At 52.5% G+C, this 12,500-nt stretch overlaps 2 long non-coding RNA genes across 2 annotated transcripts in view; both read left to right on the top strand.

The window, feature by feature from the left end:
* The first annotated feature begins 2,952 nt into the window (after nucleotides 1-2,952).
* LOC148112743 (uncharacterized) overlaps nucleotides 2,953-12,500 on the top strand; it is a 40,539-nt gene continuing 30,991 nt past the window's right edge. Inside the window, exon 1 of the long non-coding RNA XR_015729039.1 lies at nucleotides 2,953-3,036. This is a non-coding gene — a long non-coding RNA (uncharacterized LOC148112743). The remainder of the gene's footprint in view (nucleotides 3,037-12,500) is intronic.
* LOC117658991 (uncharacterized) overlaps nucleotides 11,917-12,500 on the top strand; it is a 10,167-nt gene continuing 9,583 nt past the window's right edge. The window contains exon 1 of the long non-coding RNA XR_004589370.3: nucleotides 11,917-11,999. This is a non-coding gene — a long non-coding RNA (uncharacterized LOC117658991). The remainder of the gene's footprint in view (nucleotides 12,000-12,500) is intronic.

The raw sequence follows: 12,500 nt of genomic DNA, 5'->3' as shown, positions 1-12,500 counted from the left end.
AGGTTGACTCAGCCTTCTATCCTTCCGAGGTAGGTAAAATGAGGACCCGGTTTGTGGGGGCAATAAGCTGACTTTGTATAAAAAAAGAACACCGCTTAGGGGGGGCCGAAAGCTCAACTAAGCAGGTACATACAAAAGTATGAAGGCTATTGCTTAACGCATTGTAAGCCGCCCTGAGTCTCCAGAGAAGGGCGGCCTATAAATCAAAACTAAAAATAAAATAAAATAAAATAAAATAAAATAAAATAATAATAATAATAATAATAATAATAATAATAATAATAATAATAATAATAATAATAATAATAATAATAATAATAATAATAGATTGAGCGGCTCTTGGTCTTCTCCAAGCGGGCGCCCTCCAGGTGTGTCTGGAGGGCGCCCGCTTGGCGATGATCGCTCCATCCTGCGCAAAGCAGGGAATTTTGGCGCTGGGGGAGGAGGTGTCGACGGAAAGGGGGGGGCAGTTCGAACGGGCCCCAAACTAGACCCTCCCCCACCGGCTTTAAGGATCGGGCTGGGCTGGGGGCGAGGTTGGGGGGATCGGATGGGCTCCCCTCTATCCGCAGCCGGAGGGCGCCAGGTTGGAGATATCGGCTCAGGGAGCTTTCCTTAAAAGGGGGGCGGTCGGTTTCCAGATGCCGCCCGCCATTTTCGAGACCCCCCCCCCTCACCGCTGGTTGGCTGGCCTTCCTCCTCCTCCTCCTCCTCCTCCTCCTCCTCCTCCTCCTCCTCGTTGGCGCTGCTAGGTGCTGGACAAAGGGAGGCCGACGGCGGGGAGGGGCGCCGGAGCCCCTTGGAAAATGTGCGGCGGGGGGCGCGTAAATTTTTAACAAGGCCCCGCCCGCCCTAGAGGCCCCCTTCCTCCTCCCCCCTCCGTCCGGGCTCAGGCCGGCCAGGGACACCAGATACCTGGCCGGCTCAGGTATCACCGGATCGCCTTACCTGGCGCGGGGCCGGCCACGCCAGCAGGTAAGTGGGCACCGAGAAGGGCGCGGAGGAGGTGCCAAGCCCAGCCAAGGCTGTATAAAGGGCGGCTGGGCCCGGATCGGAGCCAGCCCGCCGGACCGCACCGGGCCCAGGTAAGGCGGGCTGAGACCCCTGAGCCGGAACCCTCCCTTCCCTTCCCACCTGGCTCCGCCTCCGCGCAGGTGCGCAGGGTCTCCCCCCCCTTCCAGGTATTCCGTGCCGAGGGGGAGCAAACACCGGGATGAGTCGTGTGGGGGTGGGGAGGCTCGGTCCTTCCCAGCGGGCAGGGGAGATGGGGACCCCTCCCCTCAATTCCTGGCCGGGTCCTTTCAAGCCGAGGCAGGGGGTCCTGTTTCTTCCCCGCGGTCCCCCACACCCCACATCCCCTCCGGGACTGCAGCCACCCCCCTCCCCCCCTCTCCGGGCTTAATCTTTCTCGGATTACGAGTTAGGATTAAAAAAAAAAAATCTCCTGGCGGGATGTTGGGCCATCAGGTCGTAGGAACGAGGCCCGAGGGCGCCGTCTTTGATGTGGGTTTGGCTGCGTGGAATTGGGTCGGATCGTGCCCTGATGATAAACCGAGTGGGAGGTAATCCTGGGGGTGGAAACGGGAGGTGGGGGGGGGGGAAATCCTGCAAAGGCCGCGTTCCCACGACTTTCTCAACCCTAGATAGCCCAAACTCAGGTTACTTTCAAAGTCTGCAGACTCAGCTTTAGTACCAAATTTGGGTTAGAAAATTCGGGTTGGTTTAATCAATTCGCACACCGCCCGAGTCGCAGAGTTCCACCGATTAAACCGTGGTTCGATGCGCTGATCGTGGGAACGGAATAGCGACTCGGTTCCAGGTTTGGAGCAGAGCCCTCCCCCCCCCCCCCGTGGCCTTTAATGGGTGCTCAGGGACCCCTGGATTTCAACCAGCTGTCTGCAATTACTGTAAGTTCGAATCTCACCAGGCTCAAGGTTGACTCAGCCTTCCATCCTTTCTAAGGTAGGTAAATTGAGGACCCGGATTGTGGGGGCAATAAGCTGACTTTGTATAAATATATAAAAGGATGAAAGCTATTGCTTAACGCACTGTAAGCCGCCCTGAGTCTCCGGAGAAGGGCGGCATATAAATCAAATTAAAAACAAATAATCGCTCGACAGAAATGGACACGGTCGTTTTCCTTCTTTTTAAACTGGAATAATACGACCCCACTCCCTTATTAGGGACTATTCCGAAGGGTTTACAATTCCTCTCGAGTGGACCCAATCCAGGAAACCACTCGCCTTTCAACCCGTGGCAATGACCCCACCTGATCTGGAAGCCCCGCGGCCCTTATGGCGGCATTCACACGACCCTTTTTAAAGCTAGATCGCTCTCAAAGCTCGGTTAATGTTGACCTTGGTTAGTTAGCCTTTTCTTTTTTTTTTATTATGGTTTATGCAAACCTCTGGTTAGTTTTATGGCATTCACGGTGCCGACCCAGAGAAGGGGGGTTAATGCAAGGATCCGTGTTGAGGGGTTGTGTGAATGGACCCACCGAGACTCTCGCGGGTTAGATGGGGGGGGGGGACAGCCTCTTAACTAATATTGGTCGTTTGAATTCCATCGCAGTTTTTAAGGTGTATTTTCTTTTTCTGGGTTGACAGCAGATAGAAGGGAAATAATAAAAAAAACACGAATAAATTCAAAAATTTAAACGGAAACTAATGGCCGGGCGCGTTGGGGCGGGGGTGGCAAGCAAAAATCCCCTCCCCCAATTGCGATTGGTCACGGGAAGCCAAGCCAACCTATTCAATAGGAATCCCGGGTTCTGTGAACTCCAGGTCAGATGGCCGTCGGAATACAAGTGACTCACCCCGGTGCCCAAAAATAAAGGGGAGAGAGGATGCCTTGGAAACGAAGCCGCTAAGAAGTCTCTCTCTGTGCTTGGTTCGCAGGGCTCTTCTTCAGGGAGGGGGCCAGTCCCCCCCCCCACGGGAGGGGGGAGAGATTGTCAAGACCCCCATCGGCGTCATCAGCTCCAGGAGGAAGAAGAGAGGAAGAGAGAAAGAGAGAGAGAGACAGATGGAAGGGGAGGTAATCGGAAAAAAATCAGCTTATTTACTGGAGTGGGGGGCGGTGGGTGGGAGGAGCAGGGGGGAGGAGAAGGAATTGGGGAGGGGGCAGGCTCCCAACCAGTGCAGGCTTTCAGGTCCAGCAAGTCTCTTCGACGGGCAAGGCGTTTCCCTTCGCCCCCCTCTCTCTCTCTCTCGTAGGACCCCAACCGTCGCCTGCTTAGCATCTCCGTGGGGAGGGAGGGGGGGGTGTGGGAGACCCTCGACCTGCCTCCTCTCTCTCTCTCCCCCCCCCACACCTCCCGCTGGGCACCCTATCCCACCCCCTCCCGATCTGACCGCCCCCCCCCACCCCGTTAATTCGATCCCGCGAAATTCCGCCGAACTCTCCCGCCCCCCCCGCCCCCCCCCCAGCTCCGAATCTCCTTGTTTCGAAGTCGCCGGGAAACCCACCCGAATGAAGGCGGGAGTTGACAATTTCGGAAGAAGCCGAGCCCTGCTTCGCTTTCCGCCGATTCGGTTTCGAGGAACGCAAAAAGGGGGGGTCTTTTCCTCTCCCCCACCCCCCAAGTCGCTTTTTAAATTGGGTTCGATCGATGTTCGGGAGAAAATTGGGTCTGGTTTTTGCATATTCGCAAAAGTTGGCAAGGTGTATTCGCAACTAAATGTGCTCCAGGGGCGAGAAATAGGTATATGTATATGTGTTTATGTGTGTATATACACATATACATATACATATATACTCATACATACATCTCTTCCGCCCTCCCTTCCTCCTTCCTTCCATCCATCCATCATTTATCATCTATCTACCTGTCTGTCTGTCATTATCATCTATCTTCTATCTATTTATCTATATCTATATCTATCTATCTGATCCATCCATCTCTTCCTCTTTTTCTCTCTCCCGTATTTTTCTTTATATCTATAATTTATCCATCCATCTATCCACCCACACACCTATCTACCTATCTACCTATCTATCTATCTATCTATCTATCTATCTATCTATCTATCTATCTATCTATCTATCTATCTATCTATCTATCCATCCATCCATGCATCCATCCATCCATTCATCTCTCCCTCTTTCTCTCTCTCCCATATTTGTTTCTTTATATCTATAATTTATCCATCCATCTATCCACCCACACATCTATCTATCCATCTATCTATCCATCTATCTCTATCTATCTATCTATCTATCTATCTATCTATCTATCTATCTATCCATCTATCTATCCATCTATCTCTATCTATCTATCTATCTATCTATCTATCTATCTATCTATCTATCTATCTATCTATCCATCTATCTCTATCTATCTATCTATCTATCTATCTATCTATCTATCTATCTATCTATCTTATCTATCCTATCTATCTTCTGTCTGTCTGTCTCTGTCTGTCTGTCTATCTTCTATCTCTTTCTTTCTAACTATATATCTATCTTCTATCTATCTTCTGTCTGTCTGTTTTTCTATCTATGTCTTTCTATCTATGTTCTATCTATTCTCTATCGATCTTTTGTCTGTCTATCTATCTTCTATATATATTCTGTCTGTCTGTCTGTCTATCTATCTAGCTTCTATCTATCTGTCTTCTGTCTGTCTGTCTGTCTGTCTATTTATCCATCTCCACATACCGTCAATCAAATTTATTTGCGAATATAGGTTGGCAAATCGAGACCCAATTTTCGCGCCAGTATCAATCGAACTTAATTTTAGATATATTGTATATACAAAATAAGTGTAATAATAATAATATATAAAATAATGTTATAGATTTATGTATCTATTGTAAATGTATTACTACCGTAGTTTGGGAAGGAGGTTAAGGGCCTGATTTTGAAAAGGCGCGTTTGCGCATCCACACGCAGTCGAGAAAATGAATCATTTATTCCCACCGAAGGCCTTTTTTTGAATGTTGCTCGTTTGCCACCCTCCCCTTGTGGGTTGACTCTCCCTTCGGATATATAGGACCCGGCTCAAAAGTGGGGGGCAACCCTGGAGACTCCGTGGGGGGGTCACAGTTTACAGAGCGCGTGTAAAGGGGCCGTTGACACTTATGTGCGCGCGTTCACACGACCAGCCAGCTGGTTTATTCTCCCCCCCCCTCTTTCTAGGCAAATTTTTCCGCTGTTCTGGATGAAGGCCCGCCCTCTCGGTCTTCCTCGCCCCTTCCCCTAAAAAAGGGGGCTTAACGGGGGGGGGAAGGAAGACCAAACCCCTCCCCCATCTCACTGTAGGGGCCGCCGATCCGCCTGGGCGGAGTCTGCCGTTTCCACCTTGCGGGGACCCCACCCCCCCACCCCCCCTAAAGAAAGTCTGCAGGGTATCTCAGTTCCCATCGCCACCCCGGCTGGGGATAATGGGGAGGGTAGTCTTTCAAGTCGCGAAGCTGGGTAAAACGGAGCCTTCCTTTTTCCAAGCCCGCGCGTCTGGTTTTGGAGGTGGGCGCGACGGTTTGGTATTTTTTTGGGGGGGGGTCAGCTTAACCCGGGCGAGGGTCTCCTGCATGGGGTCTGTTCCCTCGGGAGAGGAGGGGGCCGTGGAGCCGGTGTTTCCCCGCCCCCCCCCCCCGGCTCAAAGCGAGAGAAGGATGAGGCGGCGGTAATGGGAATTCTTTTTACGGCTCATAACGAAAGAAAAGAATTATTATGGATTAATAATTGGCTGGATTTATTGATAGATGATGGCACGGAGGTAATAATCGACGAGTCATTTATTTGGGGTCATTTATATGCTGGGCTTCGATTTGACTTCGGTCCGGCTCCGGATTACGCAACGCGGGGCGCGGAGAAATATCCACAATGCCTCGCTTTATTAGCGATGAATAAAATTACTTTTTCCTTTATTAATCAGAAAGACAGGCCCGGCGATGCTGGACAGAGCCAAATGCCGCCCCCTCCCCACAAAGCGCCTCTGCCGTGCATCACCTTTCCTTGTGGGGGGGGAGGTGCGGCTTTCCGGGACCTCCGCCCACATTTCCCCAGCTTTCAGCCCCGGGAGCGCGCCTTCCCACGTGCACGCGCCTCCCCAGGCTGTCTGACACCCCCCCCCCCATTCACCAGATTCAGGGGCTAGCCGGAGGAAACCCCCCACTCTTCCCGAAATCCGTCCCCGCCCCCCCCCAGACACATCCTGCAACCCTGCTACGAAAATCGGGGTTCGCGGAGGGTCCCCGAAGGCGACTAGTCGGGCGCCCAGCCGAGGCGGAGATGCAGGTCTTTCTGCGGCAAACTTCGCACGGGGCCCCCTGGGGAGGGGAGGTGGGTGGGGGAGGCCCGCCCCCCCCCACGTCCTCCCCCGACCAGTGGCAGGATCCGTGGGGAGGGGATCCACGGAGGACCTCACTCCTCTTGGCAGGAGTCTTAAAGGTTTGGGGGAGGGGAAAATAGGGGGAGGTACCCCAGGCCTTGCCCTCCCCCCACTCCCGCGATCTGGGGGAGGGGGGTTGCTCGTGCGGGCGGGGAGAGGGCGGAGCAGGCAGCCCGTTCCTCCTCCTCTCCTTCCCTTCCCTCCCCTCCCCTCCCCTCCGCCTTACCTGGCTCTTTCCGCGCCTCCCGCGACACCTGATCCTCGGGAAAGGATCGCGGAGTGTTTCGGGACTCGCTTCCTTCCCGGTCCTCCCCCTCCCCGGCTGGACGGGTAGGGTGGGGTGGGGGTCGGGGGGGTCGGCGGGGAAGAGCCCAGCGCGTTTGGGGCACCTCGCTTTGTCCCCTCCGGGCGATTCCCGGGGCTGAAAACCGGGCGGGGGTCTCCGCAGCTCTTTCCTGACTCCTTGGGCGCTTTCCGACGTGCTCTGGACACGGGAGGATGAAGCGGACGGACGTTCAGCAGAAAGAGGAGGCTGTTTTGCGGTCGCGGGTGGGGAGGACGCGCTGGGTAAGTCACCGGCCCGGGGTGGGAGCCCGACGGTTGGGTCGGGGTTTCGGGGGTTTCCGTGACGCTAAAAAACCCGCTTCCAAATCCGTGGCTGGCTCGGGAGAGGCGAGTTTCCATACCCGGAGCACATGAGAATATCCCTGGGTCCCCAGAACCTTGGATGGGGTTTCGCGTAAACATCTTGACTCATTGGCCACGCGTGTCTAGCGCTTCCAGACGTGCTGCGGGGGAATCTTTTGTCTCCTATACGCCTCGAGGCGGGGGTCTCTCAGGTTTTTCGAGGGGGGCTGGGAGGGGGCGAGAGGAGGGACCCGCAAGGGGAGCCCCCGCCGCCTCTTTCGGGAGAAATAAACCCGGGATTTCTTGTGCGTGTGTGTGGGAAGGGGGAGAAGCGTGTTTTGGAATCGGGTCTTCCGAGGGACGAATTTAGAGTGGGGGCGGGGGCGTCGTTCAATCTTAAACGGAGCAAGGTTTCGGAGGAGAGGGTCTCTAGAACTCTTAGGGCGGGGAAATCGCGCTGGGTGCGTGGGTGAGTGGGTGGAAAGTCCACGAGTCCCGCGTGGAGGGACGTGAGGACGCGGCTGCTGTGGGCAGCCTTGCTTGCTTTGGTCCTGCGATGCTTTGCCTTGTGGGATTTGAACCCACCCGCTCTCCCACCCGCGCGTGTGATCCCACACACCGATCCAGTTTAATCTCCCCGGCCTTGGTCGGAGGTCCTTTTGTGGCGACCTGATCCTCCCCGCCTCTCCTCGGCCTCCCCCGGAGCCCCCACGCGTGTCTGAGTAGTCGCGAGGTGGGGAATCTTCAGGCGGGCGCCGGGAAGGATCCACGGGCTCAGGTCAAAACCCTAAAGCGATCCTCGACTGGCAGCTTCTGGATCGTCCGACGTGCCCCGTGGAACTCAGGGCTTTCCGTTTCTCCGGGTGGGTGGGTGGGTGGGGGAGCTTCCCCAGGCTCTGCGTGGAAATGGACCCGCGGGGACCCTCGGCCCCCTCCCGTCTTGTAATTGCTCTGGGTGGTTGGAGCAAATGAGCTGCAAGCGCTCCTGGCTGGGAATAAGCCCGCGGGGAAGGGGCGGAGGGCGAGATGGCCCGGCCTGGTGGGTTAGGGGGAGACCCCCACTCGGGAATTTGATCGGGCAAAGGCTTAAAGCACATTTAATCCTTCCTTCCCTCCCTCCCTCTCTTTCTCACCTCTCTCCCTCCCTCCCTATCATTTCCATCTCTTTCCTTCCTTCCTTCCTTCCTTCCTTCCTTCCTTCCTTCCTTCCTTCCTTCCTTCCTTCCTTCCTTCCTTCCTTCCTTCCTTCCCTCCCTCCCTCCCTTATTCCCATCTCCTTCCTTCCCTCCTTCCTTCCCCTCTTTCCCTCTTTTCTCTCATTCCCATCTTATTCCTCCCTCCCTCCCTTCCCTATTCTCATCGCCTTCCCTCCCTCCCTCCCTCCTTCCTTCCTCTCCTTCCCATCTACCTCTCCTTCCCATATCCTTCCTTCCTCCCTCCCTTTCTCCCCTCCCCCTCCCACATTCCCATCTCCTTCCCTCCCTCCTTCCTTCCCCTCCTTCCTTCCTTTCTTTCATTACCATCTTATTCCTTCCTTCCCTCCCTCCTCATTCCCATCTCCTTCCCTCCCTCCTTCCTTCCCCTCCTTCCTTCTTTTCTTTCATTATCATCTTATTCCTTCCTTCCCTCCCTCCTCATTCCCATCTCCTTCCTTCCTTCCTTCCTTCCTTCCTTCCTTCCTTCCTTCCTTCCTTCCTTCCTTCCTTCCTTCCTTCCTTCCTTCCTTCCTTCCTTCCTCATTCAGTGGGGAGGGGTTTAAATCCCCTCCCTTCTGACATCCAACTTGCTAGTTCATAAGCAGACATTTTCCTTCTGCCTTCTCTCTCCACCCCCTTCTCCTCTTCCTCCCACCCCCACCCCCACCCAGAAAATCTCTTGGCAGCTTTCCAAAACAGGCTTGCAAAATTCTGGGGCACTCAGAGTTAATTGGTGACCTCAAATATCCCTGTTCTAAATCATTAGCATAATTATTGAGAGTTTAGGCCTCCCAAACTTGAAATCTGGATTTTAGTCCTGGGGAGCAGATTTTGAGAAACGTACAGGAACTGGGCCTGGCTGGTCTAGAGAAGAGAAGGACCAGGGGAGACAGGAGAGCATCTTCCAATATTTGAGGGGCTGCTACAGAGAGGAGGAAGGGGGTCAAGCTATTTTCCAAAGCACCCAAAGGCCAGACAAGGAATAATGGATGGAAACTGATCAAGGAGAGATTCAACCTGGAAATAAGGAGAATTTTTCTGACAGTGAGAGCCATCAACCCATGGAACAAAAGTTGCCTTCAGAAGTTGTGGGAGCTTCATCACTGGAGGCTTGCAAGAATAGACTGGACTGCCATCTGTCAGAAACGGTGTACGGTCTCCTGCTTGGGCGGGGGGTTGGACTAGATGGCCTCCAAGGTCCCTTCCAACTTTGTTAATCCTCAGATACAGATTAACAGAGTTAGAAAGGACCTTGGAGGTCATATAGGCTGAAGAACAATAAATAAATAAAATAAAATAAAATAAAATAAAATAAAATAAAATAAAATAAAATAAAATAAAATAAAATAAAGGTCCCGAATAATAATGGGGGTGTCTCTGAGCATGGGCAAAGTGGAGTTCCATCTCTAGAAAGATTTTCCAAGTGGATGTGAATAGCTGCATTCCGTAATCTTTCTGTTTTTGCAACCAAAGTGGTTTCAGGCTTTCAACCTGCAAGAAATTGGATCTAGGGATAGTTTGTTAAAGGATGGAAACTAACCAGGATCTTCTCCACTCCTAGTGAAATTGACCAGCAATTCTATGCTATTGAAATTAACCTGGGCTGGTGATTACCGGTAGTAGAAATCCAGAAAGATGAAAGGCTGAGAAAATTTATGTCCCTGATGTTGTTGTTATTAGTAGAGTGTGTTACACTATCAGCCAGATGTTCAAACTGGATTTGGCAGTTTTGCCCATCTACTGAGTCCTTCTCAATGGACCTGAGTTAGCCAGATGTTGTTTGATTGGGGTAAAAGGTATTGTTGTAGGATGTCAGCTCTTCTAAGTCAAGCTGCCTTCTGCAATTGACTGATGGGGATTTTGTCAATGCCGATAATATTGTTATGTCTGGTAGCACAGTCAGCCAGATGTTTGGACTGGATTTAGCATTTTTATCCGCCTATCAAGTCCTTCCCGAAGACCTGGGATAGCCAGATGTTGTTGTTTGGTGGGGTTTAAAGGTATTGCTGCAGGATGTCAGCTGTTCCAAGCCAAGCTAACTCCTGTAATTGACTGATTTTGTCAATGCCGATAATATTGTTATGGCTGGTCGCACAGTTGGACGGCTGGATTTGGCATTTTTGTCCATCTACTGAGTCCTTCCCAAGGATTTGAGATAGCCAGATGTGGATGTTCGAATGTTTCATCGCAGGATGTAAGCTCTTCCAAGTCCAGCTGCCTCCTGCAATTGACCGATGGGGATTTTTCCAATGCCGATGGCATTCAAATAATAAATTATTGTACATCGCATGTCAGCCAGATGTTCAGACTGGAATTGGCATTTGTATTCACTTATTAAGTCCTTCCCAAGGGCCTGGGATAGGCAGATGCGGAATGTTTGATGTTGTTAAAGGTCTCATTGCAGGTTGTAAGCAGTTCTAAGTCAAGCTGCCTTTTGCAATTGACTGATGGCTTTGTCAATGCCGATTCTGCGGTGGTTCTGCGATTACACCCAAGGCTCTTTGGGTGCTACCTTGGCGTTCTTTTCCCACAGCCTTCCTACTTCTCTTTGCAGGCCTTTGCATTGTGTGTTTTTCCTCCGCTTCTTTCTCTTCTCCTCTGCTGACTTCTGGTGGCTCTCAGAGTCAGCCAGATGTTCTGACCAACTGGGCAGTTTTATCCTTCCCAAGGATCTGAGCTAGGCAGATGTTGTTGTCGGATCCTCCTCCGTATTTTTCCTGCCTTCAACCCTTCCTCCTGTTCTTCCTTCTTCTTCTCTCCTCCCCCTCCTTCTCCTCCTCCCCCAACTCTTGAGACTCTGGTTGTGTGTCATCTTCTTCCTTCCTCTCTCCCCCTCCTCCTCCTCCTCGTTCTCTTTCTCCTCCTCCTCTTTCCCTCCTCCTCCTCCTCTGCTCTTTCTTCTCCTCCTCCCCCCCTCCCCTTCTTCCTCCTTCTCTTCCTCTCTCCTCCTTCTTTTTCTCCTTCTGCTTTTCCTCCTCCTTTCTCTTCCCCCTCCTCCTCCTCTTCCTCTCCTCCTCCTCCTCCTCCTCCTCCTCCTCTTCTCTCTCTTCCTCCTCCTCCTGTCTCCTCTGTCTTTTTTTCCTCCTCCTCTTCCCCTTCTCCTTTTCTCCCTCTTCCTCCCTCTCTTCCTCTCTCTTCCTTCTTTTCCTCCTTCTGCTTTTCCTCCTCCTTTCTCTTCCCCCTCCTCCTCCTCTTCCTCTCCTCCTCCTCCTCTTCTCTCTTTTCTTGCTCCTCCTCTCTCCTCTTCCTCTCTCTCTTCCTCCTCCTCCTCTCTCCTCCTCCTCTTTCTCTTTTTCCTCCTCCTCTTCCCCTTCTCCTCCTTCTCCTCCTCTTCTCCCTCTTCCTCCTTCTCTTCCTCTCTCTTCTTTTTCTCCTTCTGCTTTTCCTCCTCCTTTCTCTTCCCCCTCCCCCTCCTCTCTTCCTCCTCCTCTTCTCTCTCTTCCTCCTTCTCCTCTTTCTCCTCCTCTTCTCCCTCTTCCTCCTCTTCTCTCCTCCTCCTCCTCTTTCTCCTTCTTCTCTTCCCCCTCCTCCTCCTCTTTCTCCTTCCTCCTCCTCCTGCAGGCAATGCGAAGAGGGTGTGGGGGGGGGGAAAGGAGAAAGGAGGGGCCTCCCTTCCTGACTTTGGAAGATGGCTTTGCAAAGAGACTGCAGAGAACCTGCTGCTTCTACCGCAGTGGCGTCTTTTCCTGGGGGTGATTGATCGGGAGGGAGGGTGGAGCCCAGCTGGGTGGGGATCTTCGCGGGAAGGAAAAAGCGCCCGGCTGCTGGATTAGCCTCCAGGCACAGAAGCTGGCCAGGCTGGCCGATCTCTCCTTCCCCACGCCACTCTTGAGGTGTGCCAGGTGAGTGGGTCACTTCCAGCTTCTCCTTTCTCTCTTTTTCTCCTCTTCTTCGCCCTCCTGGCACTCGCCATCTCTTCCTTTCCCCCTGAAGACCACCTCCCATGGTAGGCAGGCAGGGAAAAAAAACCCAGACTGCTGGGGAAGGGGGGGGGGCTGCCCAGCTCTATGGGTCTTGCAGTCCCATACAGTGGAGTATCCCAGCTGTTCAAAGATGGGGCAGCGGAGAAGGCGAGCTTCGCTTTGGGGAGAAAAAGGGGAGAATTAAATGTGGGAACAGGTGGTTAAAGTTTGCATTTCTGGAGGAAAAGTCAAACTACACTACAGGGGGAAAAAATGAGAAAAAAGGACTTTTAAAAGAGAAACATAAAAGGTGGAAAGTTAGGATAGCAGAAAATAAAAATTCCAAAGGCCATCGAGTAACCGTTCTGCTTTTTCCAATTCATTCATAAATTTAATTAATTGGGTTTTGTTTATTTCTTCCTTCTCCTTCTCCGTTATTTA

This window comes from Pantherophis guttatus, chromosome 7 (genome assembly GCF_059756535.1).
Source record: "Pantherophis guttatus breed Tessera chromosome 7, ASM5975653v1, whole genome shotgun sequence".
Taxonomy (NCBI): domain Eukaryota; kingdom Metazoa; phylum Chordata; class Lepidosauria; order Squamata; family Colubridae; genus Pantherophis; species Pantherophis guttatus.
Note: the sequence above shows the minus strand (reverse complement) of the source record. Positions and strands in the feature narration are given on the sequence as shown.